Genomic DNA, 22335 nt, shown 5'->3' on the forward strand with positions numbered 1-22335 from the left:
GCAAAGTCATACACAGTGCTCTGAATCCTGACCCTACTCCAGCTCGAAGACCTAGAGCTCACGATGTCAGGGGCATCAGTTTGTCCATGGCATTCAAACGCAATTATTCAATGCTACAAGTGTTACAAAAGGGCGGGTGTAAGTGTTAGACGACCTTCGCTGTCCACTATCTCAAAGACATGACCCACAGGAGACTTGATAAGTTTTCTATCTAAAGTGATTTAGAATTCCTTGGACTCCCTGTTGGACAAGTAGTAGATGGTTGAAGGCATTGGTTACCCGGGTACAAGTCTGGGATAAATGGAAGTAAGTCTGGCTTTTCCCTTTCTTTATCTCCCCCTCTCTTTGGGTACAGCGCCATGGGTCCCTCTGCAAGCTGGATTCAACCTCTGCAGATAATAACCATTTCCCTTGTGTAACTAAGTACAGGTACTGTATAGTTTATATTGATATACTTTTACATGTCTCCAATGCTTCCTGCAAGGTAGTCATTGGGAAAAGTTTGTATTTGTGCAAGATTCCTATTTAATACTTGGAATATTCTTACTTAGACATTCATATGCTCTCTCGCCCAAGTACAAGAGTTGCTCAGGCTGCCATCATTCTCACTTTGTATTGATAAGCGAGGTGGCAAGGTTATCTTAGATTAGTCTAATGCAGTACTATACGAGGCAAACCCAGGTCAATGACTAAACCAGTAGTCGACTCGCCACCCACCCAAGGGCGTGTCATCCTCATAAGTAACATAAAGTTTGTTAGTGTGGGAACAAATGACGTTCGGAGATAATTTATTTTTCCATAAATAATACAAACCTGAAGTTTATATAAATAGTCCCGCCATCACCTTTCTCCCATAAATCCTGCCTGCAATAAAATTGTGACGTACTTTACTGATGAGTGAGTAGATATAGGTGGCTGTACCCCCCAGCCACCCTCTACCTACCCAATACAGTGGTTACGTAGGGTTGCCACCTTGCATTGAAAGTCTAACGCCTTCCTTCCAGCTTTGCTGAAAGAATATCTACGTAAATAACTCCAGGTTTGTGTTAGTTGAGGAAAAGTACAAATTATTTCCAAATTTGTCATATTTGTGTGAATGATATATTGATGATATATTGTATAGCGTAATATGTACAAATATCACAACCCACCTAATGTTCATATCACTTCATCCGGGCAAAGCTCTCTACAAAGGACTGTTCACAAATAATTCACTTTGATCTCTTGCTAATACTAAAGTAATTGTATCTAGAGGAAGGGACAGACCTCCTAGCTCACGGAGACTTCTTCCGCCCAAGGAAGAATTGCCATTAAATGACTCAAAAGTTTGTATCCACGTAGGAGTAAACTATAAATTGTTCCGTAACTTGAAATACAAACCACACTATTTACATAGGGTAATTACTTCGCCGTAGCTGAATGACGAGCCATAAGAATTTTAACGAGGGTTTACTACCCCACCGGTAGTTAGCGGGGGGTAGGGAGGAGTAGCTTGCTACCCCCCCCCCCTCACACACTAGTGAGTGCTCCACTTTGCTTTTGGCTCGGGAGGCGATCAGACGTGTCTGCTCTCTCCCTCTCTTTTGACTGCCATTAATCTGTTTTTGCTTTCTCTTTTCTACAGTGTGTGTTTGAAGTTGGCCTCTATTATTCTAATATGCGTACGTGTCCTGGATTACCTGGCCGCCCTTGTGGGACCTTTGTCGGCCATCGACACTGATCCCCACACCTTATGTCCTCACTGTAGGGGCCAACGGTGTGATAGCGGTAACGTATGTATTGAGTGTAGGGAGTGGTCTACCTCCCAGTGGGAGAGGTTTGCCCGGCGCCGCAAGAAGAAGTCTAAAAGGGATATTTCTCCTTCAGAGGTTTCTCAGAAGAGAGAAAATTCCAAGGCTGCTTCTTCCGTAGCCCTTTCCTCCTCCGAAGCTCCCACTCGATTGGTCTCTTCCGAGAGGCCGGCGAGTGATAGCGTAGACCGTATTGCTGTTGACCGATCCCGGGGTGCGGGAGAGGTAGTTGCCTCCCATAGCGAGGCAGGGGGAGGAGGATATTGTTTCTCATTTGTTTGTGAATAGCTCTGATTCATTACAGCTTTGGGCTTCCTTGGGGCTTCAGGGTTCGCCCTCCAGGGAAGCCCTGTTTGACATGATCAAACTAGGTGTAGCCGTTAAACAATCGCCGACGACAGCAAGGATAGATCCTTTGTCTGTCGTTGACGTTGTTGTAACGGAGGCATAGAGTGTTTCTGTTCAAACACCCGTGCCTGTTGTTGCTGAGGTAGCTGAAGGCTTAGGTTCCCCCTCAGAACATCCTTCGAGGGAGGAACTAAGTCCTACGGTCTCTCCTGCAGGTGATTCTCCCCCTCGAAGGAGTTCACTGACAGAGACTCCTCTACGGAGGCTTTATGAAGGTCAGCTTGCTGATCCAATGGCCCGTCGTGGGCGTATAAGGCGGAAGGCTCATCCTCCCCTTCGCCGTAGAGGTCTTCCTTCTCCTCACAAGGGAGTTAGAAGGCACTTCTTCGGCTCGTCATCCCCGCAGTCCTCTGCGGAGGAGACAACTCGCGGTTCACCGTTCCTACCAGCTACCACCTTAGACCTCTCCTGAGATCGTTCGCGATCCCCTTCGGAGGAAGGTCGTCCTTCAGGACCCTGTGACCAGTCTCCCTCCAGACCTGCTGACCTGCCGTCACCCTTCAAGGATGCTGATGCGCTATATGTGCCGACAAAACCTGTCATTGCGCAGGCACCGGTCCCTTTGGGGCATAAGGGTCTTGAGCGCAAAACTGTGCCTCAAAACCTTAAGCGCCAGGTTATACCTGCGCGCCCTTCTGCTGCTGATCCAGACTTAGCGCTACAGCGCTCACCTGAGCGTGCGTGCAGTTGTTCCTGTTACGCGACAGGGTTCCCCTGCGCGCCCACAACCTTCTGCGCGCCCGCGCCCACCAGCAGTTCCTAATTTAGCGCGCCCGCGCCCACCTGCGCAGACGTGCTCGGCTGCGCACAAGCGCCCTGCAGTTCCTGTACCACGCGCAGTCCAAGAGGCACCTAGGTTAGCGCACAAGCACTCACAGGTGCCTCTAGACCCCCAGCGCTCTTCTATTATGAGGAGTGATGCGCGCCAATCACGAGCAGTTCCTGACACAGCGCACATGCGCTCACCAACGCGCCAGCACGCTTCCACATCTCAACGCGCAGTCCAGGAGGTGCCTAAGCTAGCGCACGGGCGCTCACAGGTACCCCTGGACTCACCTTCCAGCTGCACGCCATGTTCCAGCTGCGCGCAAGGTTCCAGTTGCGCGCGATGCGCGCCCAACCCAACAGCGCACACCTACGCGCTCGATTCCTGCTGCGCGCCCATCGCAACAGTGCACACCTGCGCGCCCACATCCTGATGCGCGCCATGCGGGCCCACGATGGCCTGCGCACCCAGCTATCTCACGATCGCCTAAGGTACCTGCGTAATCTACGCAGCGCTCTTCTGCGCGCAAACTCACCCTCGTGCTATCACGAGGCTGCGCAATCGCGCCCTCGCCCTCTCTTTACAGACACGCGCCCACGTACTGCTGCGCACTCGCGCCCACCAGTACCACATCAGGTTACTGTGCGCCCTCGCATCCAACCTTCAACCCCGCCTCATAAACCAGCTCCTGTGCGCCACACGCCTCGCCATCTCCTACGCGCGCCCGTGCCCCCGCCTTCTCCTGCGCGCCCGCGCCCCTGCCCCCGCCCCCGCCTTCTCCTGCGCGCCCTCGCTCCCACGCCCTCTGTTTCGCCTGCCCACGCCCAAAATTCCTGCTGAGCACGATTCTTTCGCGCGCGACCCAGAACAGGACTCATCACGCAATCACCAGCGTGATCAGCGCCCCGATCGCCAACGCTATCACGCACGAGTTGCAACTGGGCTCCAGGCAGACAGGTCATCGTCTCGTTCCCCTCCCCGCAAGCGCAGAACAGCGCGCTCGCTGGAGGGAGGTTTCCGGTCAGGTCTAAGGACTCTTCTTCTTTTTCAGCTTCTCATCAGGCGAACCCTCTTTTGTCGACTCCTCCAAGGGATCGAACGATCCCCTTCCCTCCAGAGGGAGTGTCTGACAGTGCGACTGTCAGTCAGCAGCCCTGGTTTGGTACCATAGTCAGAGCTCTTATGCAGGCTATGAATCCTGTTCTCTCTGACTTGAGTCACAAATCGGTGGCAGCTTCCTCCCCCCTGAAGAGGAAGAGAGGAGTCCCCTCCGTGGTAACTTCTCCGAGGGCTATCCTGTCTCTTCGCAAATCCTTGCGCAAGGCTCCTTCCCCCCTCAGACTTTCTCTCCCTCCCCTGCGGATGAGTATTACCCATTCTCAGGAGAGTCGGAAGAGCCGGTCCATTCCCCCATCGCACCAATGGGGGAAACTCCGCCTCTTCCTGAGAAGTCTTCTCGTACAGAGGTGGGGAAAGTCTTGCATCCATCGTTACTGGTGTCCTGTATCCCTCCCAGGAGGGAACCGAAGGCCTCGAAGACTGTCCTTAAGTCTTCGACAAGGATCAGACAGGAACCAGATAGACCTTCGGAGAACGTCCGCGAGACTCCCCAGGAAGAGCCACTGGGGACGGGAGACTTTGCTGCCAGTCCTTCAGGAGGAGAGCACCAAGAGTCAGAACATGCGTTCTAGCAAGTTCTGACCCTCATGAGGAACCTAACGGGATTCCAGACCCATAGATTCCTCCTCGTGAGGGAAAGGATACGGTTCTGGACCGAATCTACGGCACCCAGAAACTCTCTTGGGCCAGCGCAGCTTTGCCCTGGTCACAGGGGATGAAGAGTGCCAGAGACAAGGTCGAGGGCCAGCTCTCTGAGCTTGCCCCTCTTAATGAGAGAATGCCTTGATGAAGTCATTGAGCTTCAGCACGGCATTTCATTCCTGTGCTGAAACTTGGTGACGGGCAAGAGGGCTCTCGAACTTGGGGAAATTGCTCCCCCAGTTCGAATCTAAATTTCTCTCTTTCACCTTTTTCTTTTTCTCAATATTACTTCGACCTTATCCTAATTTCATGAACTTTCTTTCGTCTTGCTTTCCAAACTCTATGAGAAAAATTTCCCTCATTATATATGTGTATATATTATGTACATATATATATATATTTTTTTTTTTTTTTTTCCCCCTATGGCTTGGATGTTTCTACATCTATTGTAGCCCCGGCGGGGATGTTCATACATCCTTTATTGCTGCCTGCTTTGATGAGTGGGAGGAGGTGTCACGGTTGGGAGGTGTTTGCACTCAAAGCTATATGTGAGAGTATTGGATGATTTCAGCCATCCCGAAGATGGTTTGGACCTTTTTGGCGGAACTATTCTCAAGTGTTGGGTCTTCGGAATCCAGGGGGATCCGATGCTTGGGGTAGGACTCTTGGCTTTTGGCCGGAAGCCCGTCATTACAGATATGGGAGGATGATTCCATAATTTCTTGGTCTCAGTCCTAACAGGCGGGTTCAGCTTACACCTGTGCCTCTATATCTGTTTTGATGCTATCCTTCGGGTAGGGTATGGAGTGGACCATCTGGGAAGTATACTCTCATTGTGCCGATAGTGGAGAGTGCAAATTTCCTTTCTGATGTGTGATGGCCTAACATTCTCGAGCAGGTACATCAAACTAACCCTTTTCTCTCACTCTCTCGTCTAATGGATTCTTTAAGTAATGAACCCCCATCCCCTGGATACGCTGACTCTCCCCCGGCACTGTTGACGACCTCTGCTAATTCAATTAAGGAAAATTCTGTTGACGACCTAGGAACAAAAAAGGACCCCTCTACTCATGTTTTAAACCCAATTAAGTCGGGTAACAAACGGAAACTCCGAATCCTTCATGTTACCCAAATTCCAATAAATACTGATTATGATATGATATATAAAGCATTTAGATGCTATGGAGTGATAAAAGAAATTAGAATGAAACTTGAAAATGAAAAATGGCATTCATGGATAACTTATAACAATCATGAAGAAGCATTCAACGCAATATGTAACATCAATGATATCAAAATTAATAACTTAATGTCATGGGTGCCCTATGTGATAAGATACCAAACAGTTTGGATGTATATAGACCTGCTGACTGGTTTGAGAAAGATATCGATTTAACTATGCTCCCCCAAAGAAAGCCAAAACCACCAATGTGGCTTGTTGCTGAGCCTAAAGGGAGTAATGGGAATTATTTTAAAATTAGCAAACTAATTCAGAAAAAGGTAGGAACCCTTGCACCAGGTGATATATCTCGCTTTGGGAAAAATAGCTTCCTAATCCATGCAAAATCATACACGCAATCAGTAATACTGTCTAACCTTATGACAAGCAGTGATGAGGATATGTTAGATGTCAAACCCCACCTAAACTTTAGTTACGGAAGGGGAGTAGTCTTCAATAAAGATCTGTATGAATTTACAGAAGAGGAAATACTAGCCATGTGCCCATTAACAGTGAGGAAAGTGCATAAGATTCCTGGGACGTCAATGATTATCCTTACTTTCCAGGATGCTGATGTGCCTTTCCACATCGATATTGAAAATGAAAGAATAAAAGTTCGACCTTTTAAACAAAAGCCCTTACAATGCTTCAAATGTTTCAAATTTGGACATCCTTCTAAAGTTTGTAAAAATTAAAAAATGTGTAGCATCTGTGCCAGTCCTTATCATGGAGAGTGTACACTTGAGCCCAGCTGTTTGAATTGCAATTCAAACCATAAGTCAACTGACAGGAGCTGTGAGATTTATAAGTTTGAAGAAGCAGCCCTCAACAAATCCAGTGTAGAACACACAAGTGTAGGACATGCCAAAAGACTACTGAAAAAACCAAACAGCTATGCAAAGGCACTAAAATCAAGAGAAAATATACCACAGGAGTCATCGAACCCACATAGTGCTGCCAGTAATTCCAAGAAAAGAAATACATCATCTAATGATTGTAAAGTTTTACGTGACAAGGTAAGCATATTGCCTTCCAAGGCTTTGCCACTGTGTATTAAAACTGCGACACTGCCCACTTCTATACAAACTTCATCCCCCATTACCAGCAATAGTACTAACCTCTCTCAGGCCATGTCCTTGCCTGATTTGATGGAGGTTTCACCCGAAACAAAGTTACCAGGTGCACCTGTGGTAGGGAAGGTGCAAAAACCTGGTAGATCCTCACCACCTACAAATAGGAAAAGAGAGAGACCTCCATCTCTCTCACCCCCTTCCATAAGAAATATTAGAGTTATGACATCAAATAAATATGATGTTTTGTCTCTTGATGTTTCTGATCACCCAGAAGACAATTTAAATAAATCAGAAATTCAAGTTGAGGTCCACCATCCCCCTCAACAATTGGATCAGAAGGACAACAAGAAAAGCACAAACAAAAAAACCATATTTATCAAGACCCTCTCTATTAAACCACCGGGAAATAGCACTAGATAAAAAATTGCTAATGGGAAGACTTCATCTAAAAGCTCTTCCAGAAAATAAACCATAGTTTTTTCCTCCATTTTGCAATGGAACTGTCAGGGTTTGAGGGCGAAATATGAAGAACTTAAGCTCCTAATTCACGAGCAATCCCCCATAATTGTATGTCTACAGGAAAGTATGCTTGATTCTAACACTCCTAGTCCTCGAGAGTATGTTAGCTATAGAACACCATATAATCAACAAGCAGGGAGCCATGGCGGAAGTCTCGTGTACATTCGTCGAGATGTTCCCCAAATACCCATGTCTATACGTACAACCCTGCAGGCAGTTGTTGTACAAATTGATATAGGGAGAAAATATACAATATGCTCTCTGTACTTACCTCCAAATGATAATATTTTATATGATGATTTAGCAGAGGTCATTCAACAACTCCCTCAACCTTTTCTCTTACTGGGAGATATGAATGGTAGACATCCTTTATGGGGTGATGTTTTGGCCAACACAAGGGGCAATATTATCTCATCAATTGTGGAGAATGAGGATGTGGGACTCCTTAATACAGGAGAGCCCACACACTTCCATGTTCAGACAGGTACTTTGTCATGCATTGACCTTTCAATTGCAAGCTCTAACTGCCTTCTTGATTTTGATTGGAGGACATTAGATGATTGGCATACTAGTGATCATGCACCAATCATTATAAACACCAACAAGGGTCCGCCTTTGCAAAGATCGCCACGTTGGAATCTAGACAAGGCAGACTGGGTTAAATTTTCCGAGCTAAGCGAAATCGAAGGGAGAGCAGAACAGTTTGAAAGTGTTGATGATGCCATAGACCTACTGAATGGAACTCTTCATACAGCAGGAGTCAATTCAATTCCCAAAACAACAGGGTTATTCAAACGACGACCAGTCCCGTGGTGGTCTTCAGAACTAACTGCACTCCACAGAGCCACAAGAAGATCTCTAACACGATTGCGTAGACGCAGAACTGATGAGAATTTAACTATGTACAAGAAATGTAGAGCACAGTTCCGTCGTGCCATGAAAGAAGCAAGGCGCCAGTCATGGATGTGTTTTGTTTCCTCCATTAACAGTAGAACACCACCATCTTCTGTGTGGAGGAAAGTAAAAAAGATAGCTGGCAAATTCACCCCCAACCCACCACCAGTGTTGAAGGTGAATGGCCAGTATGTAACTGAAGCAAATGAAGTTAGCAATGCCCTGGCTAATCATTTTTCAAATGTATCCAGCAAGTGTGAAGGAGCCCCTGGTCACCAGTATAGGAGCACTGAAGAAAAGAAAATTTGAAATTTTGCAACAACAAGGGAAGAGTCGTATAATTCTCCTTTCACTGAAAGAGAATTTGATTCCGCACTTGCTCATTGCAACAATACAGCCCCTGGACCCGATGGAATTCCATATGCAATGATTAAACATGTCCATTTTAATACAAAGCTATTTATTTTAAGCATTATTAATAGAATATGGCATGATCATAGTTACCCAAGTGTTTGGGAACTAGCCATTATTTTAGCCTTTTTAAAACCCGGTAAAGACAAGTTTTTAGCAGCAAACTATCGTCCTATTGCATTGACATCTTGTTTAAGTAAAATCATGGAGAAGATGGTCAATGCAAGACTGATATGGTACCTTGAAAAGAAAGATATTTTATCACCGATTCAATGTGGATTCCGAAAAATGCACTCATCGACTGATGTGTTGATACGACTTGAGTCTTCTATTTGTGAAGCCTTTGCTTCCAAACAGCACCATGCTACAGTATTTTTTGACCTTGAAAAGGCATATGATACCACATGGAGATATGGTATTCTTAAAACCATTCATGAATTGGGATTGAGAGGAGAGCTGCCACTATTTATTCAGGCATTTCTTTCACGTAGAGTTTTTCAAGTGAGAGTGGGGGAAACTCTATCAGAGAGTAAGTGCCAGGAAGGAGGAGTTCCTCAGGGTAGTGTGCTGAGTGTAACCCTTTTTGCACTAGCAATTAATGGGATATCCTCAGCCATTCCCCAGGATGTTCTCTCAACATTATTTGTGGATGATCTCTCAATATCATTTGCTGGCACTAGAATGGCAATGGTTGAGAGAAAAATCCAACTCTCTATTGATAAAATTATCCAGTGGGCTGACATGAATGGATTTAAGTTCTCGACAAGTAAAACTACCATTGTCCATTTTTGTCGTATCCGGGGAGTACATCCAGACCCGGATATATACATTAAAGGTCAACGGATACCATGTGTATCGGAAACCAAATTTTTAGGTTTGATATTTGACTGTAGACTTACATGGGTTTCTCACCTAAAAGCGCTAAAAGCTAAATGTGTTGAAGCTCTGAATATCTTAAAAGTATTGTCCCATACATCATGGGGGGCAGACCGCAATACTATTTTAAAATTATACAAGGCCTTGATTTTTTTCCAAAATTAGTTATGGTTGTGAGGTATATTCTTCAGCCACCCCAAGCCGGTTAAAAATATTAGATTCGATACATCATGCAGGTATTAGATTGTCTACTGGAGCTTTTAAAACCTGGCCTATCCCAAGTCTCCTTGTTGATGCTGGAGAGTTACCTCTAGACCTTTAACGAATGTCTTCCATTCTTCGGTATTGGTTTAGATTGCAAAGACTCCCTAACTGTCTAGCCTTTCAGACTGCAAGCCTTGTAAGACAAGCATCATACTTTGAGTTGCACCCAAAATCTCCTCAACCTTATGGCTTTCGGGTGAAACGATTATTAAATAGTCTGGATATAATTAGAAATAAGGTACTTCCATTCAAGGTATCATCAACGCCTCCATGGAAGTTACCAGAGATATCTTTTTGTAAATATTTTATTGGAGATAAGAAGAATATGTCAGACATAGAAGCCAGGTCTCTTTTTAATGAACATGTTAAAGAACATAGAGGATCAACTGTTATCTATACTGATGGCTCCAAATCTGATGCTGGCGTTGGATTTGGAGTACATAGTAATGGTTTTAATTGTAGAGGTGCACTTTCTCTGACCGCTTCCATATTTACTGCCGAACTGTATGGCATATTAACTGCTATTGAGAAAATAGCATTGGAGAAGGAGGGTAATTTTACAATTTTTAGTGATGCAAGGAGTGTCCTTCAAGCTATGGAAGTTTTTAATTCTAATAACCCTCTAGTTTTAAAGATTTTAGAATGGCTTTTCCTTATTTATGACGGAGAGGTATAACAGTTCAATTTTGTTGGGTTCCAGCACATGTAGGTGTGTCCGGGAATGAGAAGGCAGATTCACTGGCTAAGGAGGCTGCATCCGAGTTGCTGCCAAGAAGGTATCCCATTCCCTGTAATGATTTCTTACCTGACATCAAGAAATTGGTTTGCAATAAATGGCAACAACAATGGGATAGTCAAGATGGCAATAAAATGAGGGAAGTAACAAATGACATATCTCCTTGGAGGTATAATATGATGCCCCGAAAATGGGAGACGTCTCTGTCGTCTCCGTATTGGTCACACTCGGTTGACACATAAGTTTCTGCTGAAGGGCCAACACCAACCGTATTGTGACAACTGTTTAGTACCTCTAACAGTAAGGCATTTGTTGACCGAATGCCCCAATTATAACATCTTGCGGAATAGATATTTGTTTGAGGCTCGAGGTGAGGGTGGCAGGTTCATCCTTGCCAAGATTCTTGGAAATGATGTGTCCTACCATGCAAGTGGCATTTTTAGATTTCTTTCAGAAGCAGGTCTTCTGAAAAATATTTAACTTTTATGACATTCAATTTTTATGATTTTAATTGAATACTCTTTAATTTTTTATTTTATTTCATTTTTTACTTTTGTATACATAAATTAAATGTTACCGGCGTCAATGACCTTAGATGTCAGGATGCCTGAAAACTTTAAATCATTCATTCATTCATTCTCTGAGCTTGCCTCCCTCCTCCAATAGATCCAGCGCCGGTAACAAGCTCCTCCCTCCTCCTCGAGTCCATCAGAGGAGGGATTTTGAGATCTTAGAGGAGACTTGTTTGGGTCTTCTAGTTCACCATTCCGTGGAAGAACTCACTGGGGGAGTCCCTCTAGAGAGAGACTCCAACCGGCAGGTGTCCTATTCTGCAACTGAGATCCTAAGCCAGGAGAAGGTGGCGAAGTGTACCATGCAGGCAACTTCGTGGCTTGACATCTGGCTGGGGTCTTTCGGCATCCTGGTACGTTCTGAGGATTTGTCCAAAGAAAGTACCAGGAAGGCACTGGAGACATTCTTGCTCTCAGGCACTCGTACCATTGAGTGTCTGGCCCACCAAGTCTCGAGCTTGTGGGCCAACACGATTCTCAAACGACGGGACGCAGTGGCTGAGAGGTTTCACCAGAAGGTCCCCAGTTCTGACGTTAGCAGGCTCAGACACTCTTCCGTTCTCGGTAAGAGTCTGAGCCTAAGGACGTGGAGCTAGCCGCTGAGAGGTGGAGGAAGTCCAATCAGGACTCCCTCATCCACAAGGCCCTAACATCGAGGCCTTACAAACCTCCAGCAGCCCAGTAGCCCCGTCCAGCTAAGGACACAATTTAGACAACAGCAGCAAAGCCGAAGGTGTCTAAGCCCTTTCCTGCCAAGGGCAGAAGGGGCAAGAAGTCCTCCAGGGGAGGTAAAAATCCTAGAGGAAGCGACCGAGGCCGTAAACACTAGGATTGGCAGTCCACTTGCATGTCCACCAGTGGGGGGATGCCTACGAAGTTGCGCGACAAGGTGGCAGCAACTCGGGGCAGATACCTGGATGATTTCCGTGATCGGTCAGGGTTATCGCGTCCCGTTCACAACATCTCTACCTCCCCTGACAGCAAATCCAGTGTCATTGAGCTCCCTTACCATGGGATCGGTAAAGGGGCAAGCCCTCTGGGCAGAAGTCCAGACCATGTTGAAGGAGGACGCTCTCCAAGAGGTTGTGGACGGGTCCCCAGGCTTCTACAGTCAACTCTTTCTTGTAAAGAAGGTGTCTGGAGGCTGGAGACCAGTCATCAACCTCTCAACACTGAACGGGTTTGTCAAACAGACTCCGTTCAGCATGGAGACGGCAGACACGATCAGGCTTGCAGTGAGACCACAAGATTTCATGTGTACACTAGACCTCAAGGACGCGTACTTCCAGATCCCAGTCCATCCGTCTTCAATGAAGTACTTAAGATTTTGCCTAGACAACAAGATCTACCAGTTCAAGGTGCTGTGCTTCGGTCTCTCCACAGCTCCTCAGGTGTTCACCAAGGTGTTCACCCTGATTTCATCATGGGCTCACAGGATCGGCATCAGTCTTCTCCGTTATCTGGACGACTGGCTGATCCTAGCAGATTCGAAGGCAACCCTTCTTCGCCACCGAGACAAGCTTCTTTGCCAAGATCTAGGGATCATGGTAAACCTCGAGAAGTCCTCTCTGCAGCCCTCTCAGAGACTGGTATATCCAGGCATGGTCATAGACACCAATCTCCCCAAAGCATTCCCATCAGATGACAGGATAGCAAGGTTGAGGAAGGTCGCAAGACCTTTCCTCACACGAGAACTTCCAGGCCAGGCGTGGTTATGCCTCCTAGGCCATCTCTCCTCCCTGGTCCGTCTGGTTCCCAACAGTTGCCTCAGAATGAGATCTCTCCAGTGGCGACTCAAGTCCCGGTGGAATCAAGGACACGATTCCCCGGACACTCTGATCCCTATGGGTCAGCCGGAACAGACAGACCTCCAGTGGTGGGTGGCAGACGAGAACCTACAAAAGGGAGTGGATCTTCTCGCCCCCCCCCCCCCCCCCCCCCGGACGTGATGTTGTTTTCGGACGCATCAAAGAAAGGGTGGGGGCCCCACGTTCTGAACCACAGGACCTCAGGCCTGTGGTCAGAATCAGAAAAGTACCTAAATATAAACCTGCTAGAAATGAAGGCCGTATTCCTGGCACTAGGAGTGGACATTTCTTCCTCGCTGGAACTTTCTCTTTTCATACAAAGCTATGAACTTACTTGCCCTCAGTCGGAAGTGAGACCTCCTCCATGGAATGTGGTTTGAGTTCTCAGGTCTCTAAAGAGACCTCTCTACAAACCATTACGCCAGGCTTCAGATCGCCACCTTACTTGGAAGACTGTGTTCCTGCTAGCCTTGGCTTCGGCCAAGCGAGTCAGCGAACTACTGTACATGGTCTCTCATACGATATCGCCCATTCAAGGGGATGGGGGGAGGTAACATTCAGATTCGTCCCTGAGTTTGTTGCCAAGACTCAGAATCCGGGAGTGCCGGACCCTCGATTTGACACTTTCCAGGTTTCGAGTCTCCGTTCTTTAACAGATTACCCAGACCATCTCCTACTTTGCCCAGTAAGGAGTCTGAGGTTATATCTTAAAAGAACAGCTGCAGTTCGTCCCCAGGTGCAAGCCTTGTTCGTGAGCACTGGGAAAACGAAGAGAAGGGTCATCAAGAATACCATCTCAGCCTGGATTCGCAAGGTAATACACCTAGCCTTGAATCCTGACCCTTCTCCGTCACGTCGCCCTAGGGCACATGATGTCAGAGGCATAGCTACGTCCCTGGCCTTCAAGAGAAACTATTCAGTGACGCAGGTCCTGCAAGCTGGGGTGTGGAAGCGTCAGACCACCTTCACAGTCCACTACCTGCAAGACGTGACACACAGGAGGCTCGATACATTTTCTATCGGCCCTGTGGTGGCTGCACAACAGCTGGTCTAAACCTCAGGCTCCTTAATGGACAAGTAGCAGAAGGTTGAGGCATTGTTACCCGGTTTTAGTCTGCGTGAATGAAAAGGTATGTCTGGCCCTTATTCTTTTCTTCATCCTCTCCTCCCTTGGAGAAAGCAGCATCCTGGGTTCTCTGCACAGCTGACCTTAAACCACTGCAGGTAAACCATGGTTCCTTGTGTTCCTAGTATTAAGTGTAATACTGTCATGTCCCCATACCCTGACAAGGTGGTATTGGGAGAGTCCTAGCCTAGATTTCCATCTGAAGAACTACAGGTCAACTTCCTAGGACGAGTCACTTTTTCACCTTCGCACACAGCTTACATAGGCCGCAGCAGTTTCACAGCATGCTAGCGAGGAGCAGGGACTCCTTATTGTCTGAGTACGTAAACACTTGAATATGGAGTCCCCGGGCAAAGCCAAAGCTAGTATGGCAGGGACTTACCGCCCTCCCTAAGGGTTGAGTCACCCTATGTAAATAGCGTGGTTTGTATTTCAGTTACGGAACAAATGACAAATTCGTAGATAATTTGTATTTTTCCTAACTATACAAACCTTAGCTATTTACACATATTTGCCCGCCAGCCCTGTCCCCCGGGATAAGTCCTACCTCTAAGAAAAGTGAAGCACTCACTAGTGTGTGTGAGGGGGGGGGGGTAGCAAGCTACCCCTCCCTACCCCCCCGCTAACTAGTGGTGGGGTAGTAAACCCTCGTTAAAATTCTTATGGCTCTTCATTCAGCTACGCCGAAGTAATTACCCTATGTAAATAGCTTGTGTATAGTTAGGAAAAAACATATCTATGAATTTGTCATTTTTAGATAATTTATATTTTTCCTAGCTATACAAACCCACGTCATTAACCAAAGTTCTTGCCTCAGCCACCCTGCAAGTCTTTGACCAGAAGTGCTGTGAGCGAACGCTTGATCCAAGTGGGATATTTCATGAGCTGAAGTTCCCCATAGCAACACATGACGTAATCTACCGATTTCTTTTGATTGTCTTGCTTTTGAAAACAAAACCAGAAGGAGACCCCATTAAATGACACAGGTTTGTATAGCTAGGAAAAATATAGATTATATAAAACTTGTAGATTTAAGGAACTTTGAAATATAGGAAGCTAAGGATGAATATCTATAGTTTTATTGAAATTACACTTCATCTTCTGGCACTGGAGAGGTGTGACAGATAGCAATGTTTTACTGCTTTCAATTTTGAACATTTATGTAATTTGTTGTAAAATATCCAGAGGTAGTTGATGATACTTTTGTTATAGTTGTTATTTCCATAATTTGTTCTTGAAGAAATACAGTATCTATACTTTGCAAATGAAGTCTCAATGTTATAGATTTATTTCTATGACAATCTAGTTTTTGGTCTTGATTGTATTGGGGTTATTTATGCAAGGTTTATTCCACAGCAACCTTGTTATTCAAAAGCTTTATTAATGTCAGTTGGACAGCATTTGTAAAATAATAGCAATGCATCATTGTCAGTTTTTTTCTAATATACCTCGAGGCTTTCAACAATTGTGTTGCAATTCTGCATTACTCAACTCATTCACTTTAAACTGGTTCATACTGATTGTATGTATAGTACATTACTATGCACTGTATAATCTTTTGTAACTAAGAAGAAATTAACTTGTCATTAGTTTAATACAGTACTGTATATTTGTGACCATGGTATCGTATGAAAGGATTATTATATTGGAAATTAAACCTATTCATAGAGGATGCTGTTTCAGTAGGCTTGAATTAATGCTCAAGATGCTCAAAATTGGCATCAAAATAGTATAGTTTCTGCATGTGCAAAAATGGCTTGGAGGTATGGCTTTTGCTACTTGTATGCCGATATTTTTTTCCAGGGTTTTTGGTAAGTATTATTAAAGCAACTATGAAACAAGTAGCAAATACGTTGTTACTGAAGGATAACTTTTAAAGACGGTTTGTCAATAATAATTTTCATGTAACGCATTTTTATCTAGTTACATATTAAGGCGTGATTATAAATAATTTATGAGCCATCATTGGTCTTTGCCAATTTTGAAAAGAGTTTAGTACTTGTAATTTATTTTTTCCTGACGCAGTGAATATTTTGTGGTTTGCTAAAATATTTTCTAACATTCTAGGGCATTTGCTAAAGTGAAATCACAGAGGGGACAATCTCATCAAAGTTGAATCCAAAGAGCTTTGTAAAGTTTTGCAACTGATACCTTAGAACTAAAATCACTACAAGTGGTTATCTTGGAGTAAGTAATTACAATATGTTTTTTGGGCTCAAGCCATGTCGTCTTGATGGAAGTTCCTAAAGGGTAGCTTCCTTGGGTATATATGACTACGGTGATATTCCCAGAGAATTTACCTTAAGGTACCCAGAATTCTAACTCCTGGAGCGAATATCCCTGAATAAAAGAACCAGGGATATCGCGAAATATCAGAGACTTATTCTTGACACGCCACATAGAAATCTACACCCCGAACAGAATTAACACTTCGAAGGGGTCAAGTGGCAAGAAAACGAAAAACGAGAAAGAAAGGAGAGCCGCTCGCAAGGTACCTCTCCTCTCCTGTTTCGTAAGCGTGCATAGCGCCACTGACGGCGCCATCTGTATTCCTTTTTGCGTAGCTCAACAACTCGGTATTTTCCCTGTGGTATCTCGGATTTCTTGGATTATTTTCAACATCATGATGCTTTCTCCAACTTCTTCTGCCTCTGATAAGTTGAGTATTATCTCGTTTATGTATAAATGTAAGCTCTTGGTGATTTTAAGATAATTTGATAGTGATATCTTCGTTACAAGAGCTGTTGCCTACCGGAGGCGTCCTGGACGCTGTCGCTCGCCATGCACGAGTCATTTAGTTAGCCAGAGCGATGTTCCCGGCTGTTTCGCTTTAATAATTTTAGCTATTCAGCTTAACATATGATTTCTTTATATGATGCTTTTAGTATTTTCGTTTTGGCGAATGATTTGCCGATTCTGGCCTACTCTAGACCTTGTAGCCTAGTCGTTTGGCCCTAGTACTTTCCTGCATGATATTCAGATTTCCGAGTGTTTTAAAATTTTATTGAAGCTTTAGGCAGTTTTATACATTTAAGATTATGTTGATTTTCTTCTAAGATAGTATACGAGTGAGTTTCGGTGATTTAGGTAATCGATTCTCTTCGCGCCTAGGCTAGTTGTCTATGGGGCCCTAGTATACTTTCTCACACTCCCCGGTTGCTCTCTCCTCCTCGGAGAATGTGTGCAATCCCTTTCCCTCTGCTTAAGCCTTGGGCTTAACCCTAATGGTTTATCTGAATTGACTTTAGATACAACTATATTACGGTGTTTCTGTTCTTTCCTGTTTCCAGTAAGTCTGGCTTAGGAAGGTGCAGGACATCAGAGTTCTTAGTCTGGGTCTGTTTCTGTCTAGCATTGTGATTGAGATTCCCTTGCTAGGCTGAGAGCAGACATAGGAGGCTTAGCCTCCTTAGTTCACTTTCGAAGGTTTCTATACGAGATGATTCCTTCTTTTTGTGATCTAGCAGACTAGTCCAGTGTTGTTGTTCTTGGTGTGGAGGATGAGATCCTCCTTTTCTGTGAATAACAACGCCTTCCTTGCTTTGGTTCCGAGGGAGTTGGCAAGTACTGCAGGCCTCCCTCCTCAGATCTCCCCTAGGCTAAGATGAGTTTTCTTGGCTGCGGGTGATTCATTATTAGAGCAAGGTTGGCAGGACCCTCTTTCCCCCTTCCCCCTCTTTCCTTAGTGATGGCCTAGCCATTGCATCTCTGTCAGTCATTCTACATCTGTACCTAGCATAGGTTAGGATGTGGAATTGACTCAGTCCCATGCCGGCTGGCAGTGCATGCCGGCCGGCAAGGGTCTTCTGCTTTGAGTGCTCCCCGGACCTCCCTTGGTCTCTCATCCATGTTTGTCTGTAGAGCCAGATGGCATTGGACAAGGAAGCCTGAAGTTATATTCTCCCCTTCCTTATGTGCACTCTTTCGGGTTGCCGGGCTATGAGGCAGTACAGTCTCTTATCCCGGCATCCATTCTGTTTTTCTTCTAGTGTTTGTACCCTAGCCCGGCTGCCGGCCTAAGTGGCTGGCAGCCGGGCAGTTGAAAGTTCTCTGGTTCTTTTGCTGCCGGCCGGCATTGGTAGTATACCTTTGCCGGCCGGTTATAATATCACACCATAGTTCTGCCGGCCGCTACGATTAGTGGCCGGCAGCAGGGTGCTATCGTTGTTTAGTTGCCAGCCGGCAATAGAAACACACCATGTTCTGCCGGCCGCTACGTTTGGCGGCCGGCAGCCGGGTGCTATCTTGTTTAGTTGCCGGCCGGCACAAGCATTTGAACCAGTGTTCTTCCGCCTAATAGTCTATAAGTAGTATACTTTGGAACTAGTTGAGGTATGTGCCGGCCGGCACATTATCTTATATACTGTAGCCAGTATTTTTCAGTATAGGATATACTGCATGGAGAAAACTATAGTATAGTATATGTTACAACAAAGTTTTTCTAACACTCTTGTGTTGTCTTGTACAGCCCTTTGGTGAAACCATACAGATAAAGAAAGTGAGTTCTTTCTTTTCTACTATCCAGTATTTTAAAATTACTTATTTTGGTGTGAGCTACACCTGTTTTCCTCTGGAAATTATTTATTGGTCACTCTAGTATAGAATAACCATATAATTTTTCTGGGTCGACCTGTGGCGGCCGGTGAAAAGAGTCCTTCTAATATACCTTTTCTGATAAAACCTTCCAATTATACCAGAGAAAGATAAAAGCATGGAATGCTGAGGTTACAACCCTCGCGCGAGCACCTTTTGGGTGTCGTGTATAAAGCAAAGGCGCGTGAAATCCACTATTCACAGGTTGTCTTCCATTTAGTTAATTCCTTCGTCAAAGGGATGGGCCGATACAAAGGCCATAGCCAACCCACCAGCGTCACACCACCCACGCCCCGACGCGAGCGCCATCTGAACAACATCCTTCTTTTTGGACTTCGACATTGTGAAAATTTTTTGTGGTGCTCTCGGATTTTTTCACTCGTGGATTTATTTCGTCATGTCCGAAGCTCCATCTTCACACATTCCAATGTTAAGTACCATAGTTTGTTTTGACAGCTTTTTATAGTACCGGGCTTTTGTTTTATATCCAGTATAGTCTGTTTTATCATTCCCGTCTGGCCCTTCACGGCGGCCATTGTTTGTTCACTTGTCTTGGGAATTCATCTTTGTCTGCCCGTTTAGTACTCTGTCACTTAGGTTCTTGGTTAAGTCCCTGGCCTTATGCCTTTGGAACCGTTATTATTTTTTCGTTATTATGCTCATGGTACTCTTTGCTAGCAAGTCCAGCCTACGAACAAGATAGCGTTCTAGCTTTGTTATTGTTTAGTACTCGCCCCACCGGGGCGTTCGTCACTCGACTTTGCTATTTATTTTAGGTTTAGCAGATGCTATTCTTCGTTCGTAGTATTATCTTGATGTACAGTTTTATTTTATACGTTTATAATAGTGTTGTGTGATTAGTAGTCCTGATTTTGTGTCCAAGAGAGCGAGAGCTTGGGGTTCCCGTTTTCTGTTCGCAGTCACGAGTTACCCCTTTCTCTCGTTTTCTTAGCTCCGGTGGGTGAGCGGATTTCCCATTTTCCGTTATGTACGTTCAACGGGTTCTCCCTCCCTCACCTCTCCCCCTATGGGTGTATGATAACTTAAGAGTTATTTATTTTTGGTTACTTTTCAATAGTTAGCGTTATTTTTAGGTCCGAGTTTCGTCCTCTCCCCGTTACGGCTTGGGAGTAGTTATGAACGTTTTTCCACTCCGCCTTGAGTTCTACTCCGCCATGAGGGATCCGAGTTTCGTCCTCTCCCCGTTACGGCTTGGGAGTAGTTATGAACATTTTTCCACTCCGCCTTGAGTTCTACTCCGCCATGAGGGATTCTCAATGACTTTCGTTCTATTGTTATATTTATATACTGTTTACTACATGGGACGGGCTTCATATTGTTTAGATACGACCCTCCGGTGGCCCTTACTGCGGTCTCAGGCCACGGCCATATCCACAATAGCCATTGTTATTACAATTGTGTTATTATTCACAATATAATTATTCAGGACCTTCCTTCTCCCTCCGGCTTCACCGGAGACCGTAAATACGCTTTTCTATGATCTAAGCCTTAGCCTTTAGCTGCGGCTTGGCTTTTATATCTTTCAAAAGTGAATTATTAGCTATAATTGAATTATTCAGGACATCTCATTACCCTCCGGCTTCACCGGAGGTCGCCCATACACTTCACACTTATATTTGCCTTGCTTAGCTAAGGCTGGTGTTTATATTTATTTTAAGGGCATGTCACTGCTTCCCCGACCCTCGGAGGTCGGCAGATTGCTTTAAGTTATTTATTCTTCTGTCATTAACAGACATTAGGTAAATTACAATTATACAAACAATTGAATATTAAAGTGCCAACAATGGTATGGGGCTGTATCATCTTAAAAGTGATATTCAGATATTAGTTAAATGCAATATTGGAGCTTAGGGAATTCAGTGTTTCAAGGAACACCAGACTCATGTCTCCTTTCTTTTACAGAAGGTCCGTTGTACTGCCGAAGGATGCCCTGCCTCGTTCAACGACCCCGTTGGGCATGACCTCTGTCGGTCTCATGCGCACTGCTCCATCCCCTTTATCCGGGAACCGGGCCAGGCCCAATACATGGTCTGGTTCCCGGATTTGTGCTCGCTCTGTTACGAGCTGTCGTCAATTCTACTGAACGATGGGTTTTCCTTTTGTTCCTTATTTCTCGTTGGCAGACACTAATTTAGCCATGAATATGATATACACAGTATATTTTGGAGAGCAAACCCCCTTCTGCATCACTAATCACTGCAAATCTTACAGGCCGATGATGTCTCTCTTTGTTCAGCAAGGGCTACTCTTCGTCCGTGGGTGTCGGGCTTCGGCAGGAATGCCCCGTCTGGCGCACCCTATCTCCTCGATGGAGACATGGCCTCCCGGTTCTTCCCAGGCTCGACTACTGCTGCAGTCTCCCCTGACCTTGCTGCCCCCTTAATTGAAGAAGTCAGGGCCACCATTTCCGCGGAGGACGAACCCCTCGTACCGCTGGACGTGGCAGATCTGGATATAGACGTAGAACCCAGGGACGAGCAGGTAAGTGGTGCCGAGTTGGTGGAAACCCTTTTCTCTCCTACTCCCTCTTCTACCTCTTCCTTTCTAGGTTTTGATAACTCAAAGGCTTCTCCTCGGGATCCCTCTGCCTCCGTACGACCCAAGGTGAAGCCACTTCGAACTTATAAGACTTCAGCTTTGCCAGTGTCAACGTCACCGGTCCCCGGACCCTCGACAGCTCCTGATATTCATATTGCTCCTCGTAAAACCACGACTCCTAAGAAGTCTAAGTCTACCAAATCCAAGACAAAACCAACGGGTGGCTTTCAGGTACCCTGGGGCGATCTCGTCCCCATCGAACTGGTCAGAGATTTGGTCAGAGAACAAATTCAATATCACTCTGGGGCGATGACAGAGATTAAGGATATGATGGCTATTCTGATCCGCGCCGGAACTCGGCTTCCTCCCCCTTCTGCCCCAGACGCATCGAAGCTACCGCCCTTCGATAAAAACAATCCTTGGCGGTTTGCCTTGCATGCCCCATTCTTAGATGGTTCCCTAACTCTGGAGGGCATAGGCACCCGCCCTCTTGAGGACCTGGAGTTCTACCCCCCGGGCCTAGAATTCCCGTTCAATGGTTTCGTAAGGTTAAAGGAACATGCATTGGTCCGTATGGACAAGGTACCGAAGGAAACGGTGATATTTCCAAAAGAGCAGGCCCAGGCTATCTGGGCCAGAACACTATCAGAGTGGGGGTGTATTAACTCCAAGCTCACCCCACACAAAGGTGCCTACACTATTTTTACGACAGCGGCCTCCATCTCTTTGCCGCTCATAGACAAAGTCACAGAGCTGACCATACAGGCCATCAAGGAAGGATCTTCCATGCCGGCTCTCAAAGAGACGGACCCCACCTCTTTGCTTATCCCGGGTACCTCAGCAACCTGGGATGCCGCGGCTTCTACCTTCACAGTGGGGAAGCTAGACCCGGACTGTGCCTCTACTCTTTTCTCTGAGAAGCTTCCCAGATTAATAGTGTGTCTTCTCAAAACTGAGTTC

At 45.6% G+C, this 22335-nt stretch overlaps 2 long non-coding RNA genes across 2 annotated transcripts in view; one reads left to right on the forward strand and one right to left on the reverse strand.

Annotated features, from left to right (window-relative positions):
* Positions 1-22335, reverse strand: part of LOC137653096 (uncharacterized) — a 169622-nt gene that overhangs the window by 85689 nt on the left and 61598 nt on the right. The gene's annotated exons all lie outside the window — the stretch shown is intronic.
* Positions 1-22335, forward strand: part of LOC137653094 (uncharacterized) — a 117014-nt gene that overhangs the window by 33760 nt on the left and 60919 nt on the right. Inside the window, exon 2 of the long non-coding RNA XR_011046387.1 lies at positions 16291-16410. This is a non-coding gene — a long non-coding RNA (uncharacterized lncRNA). The remainder of the gene's footprint in view (positions 1-16290; positions 16411-22335) is intronic.

This window comes from Palaemon carinicauda, chromosome 14 (assembly GCF_036898095.1).
Source record: "Palaemon carinicauda isolate YSFRI2023 chromosome 14, ASM3689809v2, whole genome shotgun sequence".
Lineage (NCBI taxonomy): Eukaryota > Metazoa > Arthropoda > Malacostraca > Decapoda > Palaemonidae > Palaemon > Palaemon carinicauda.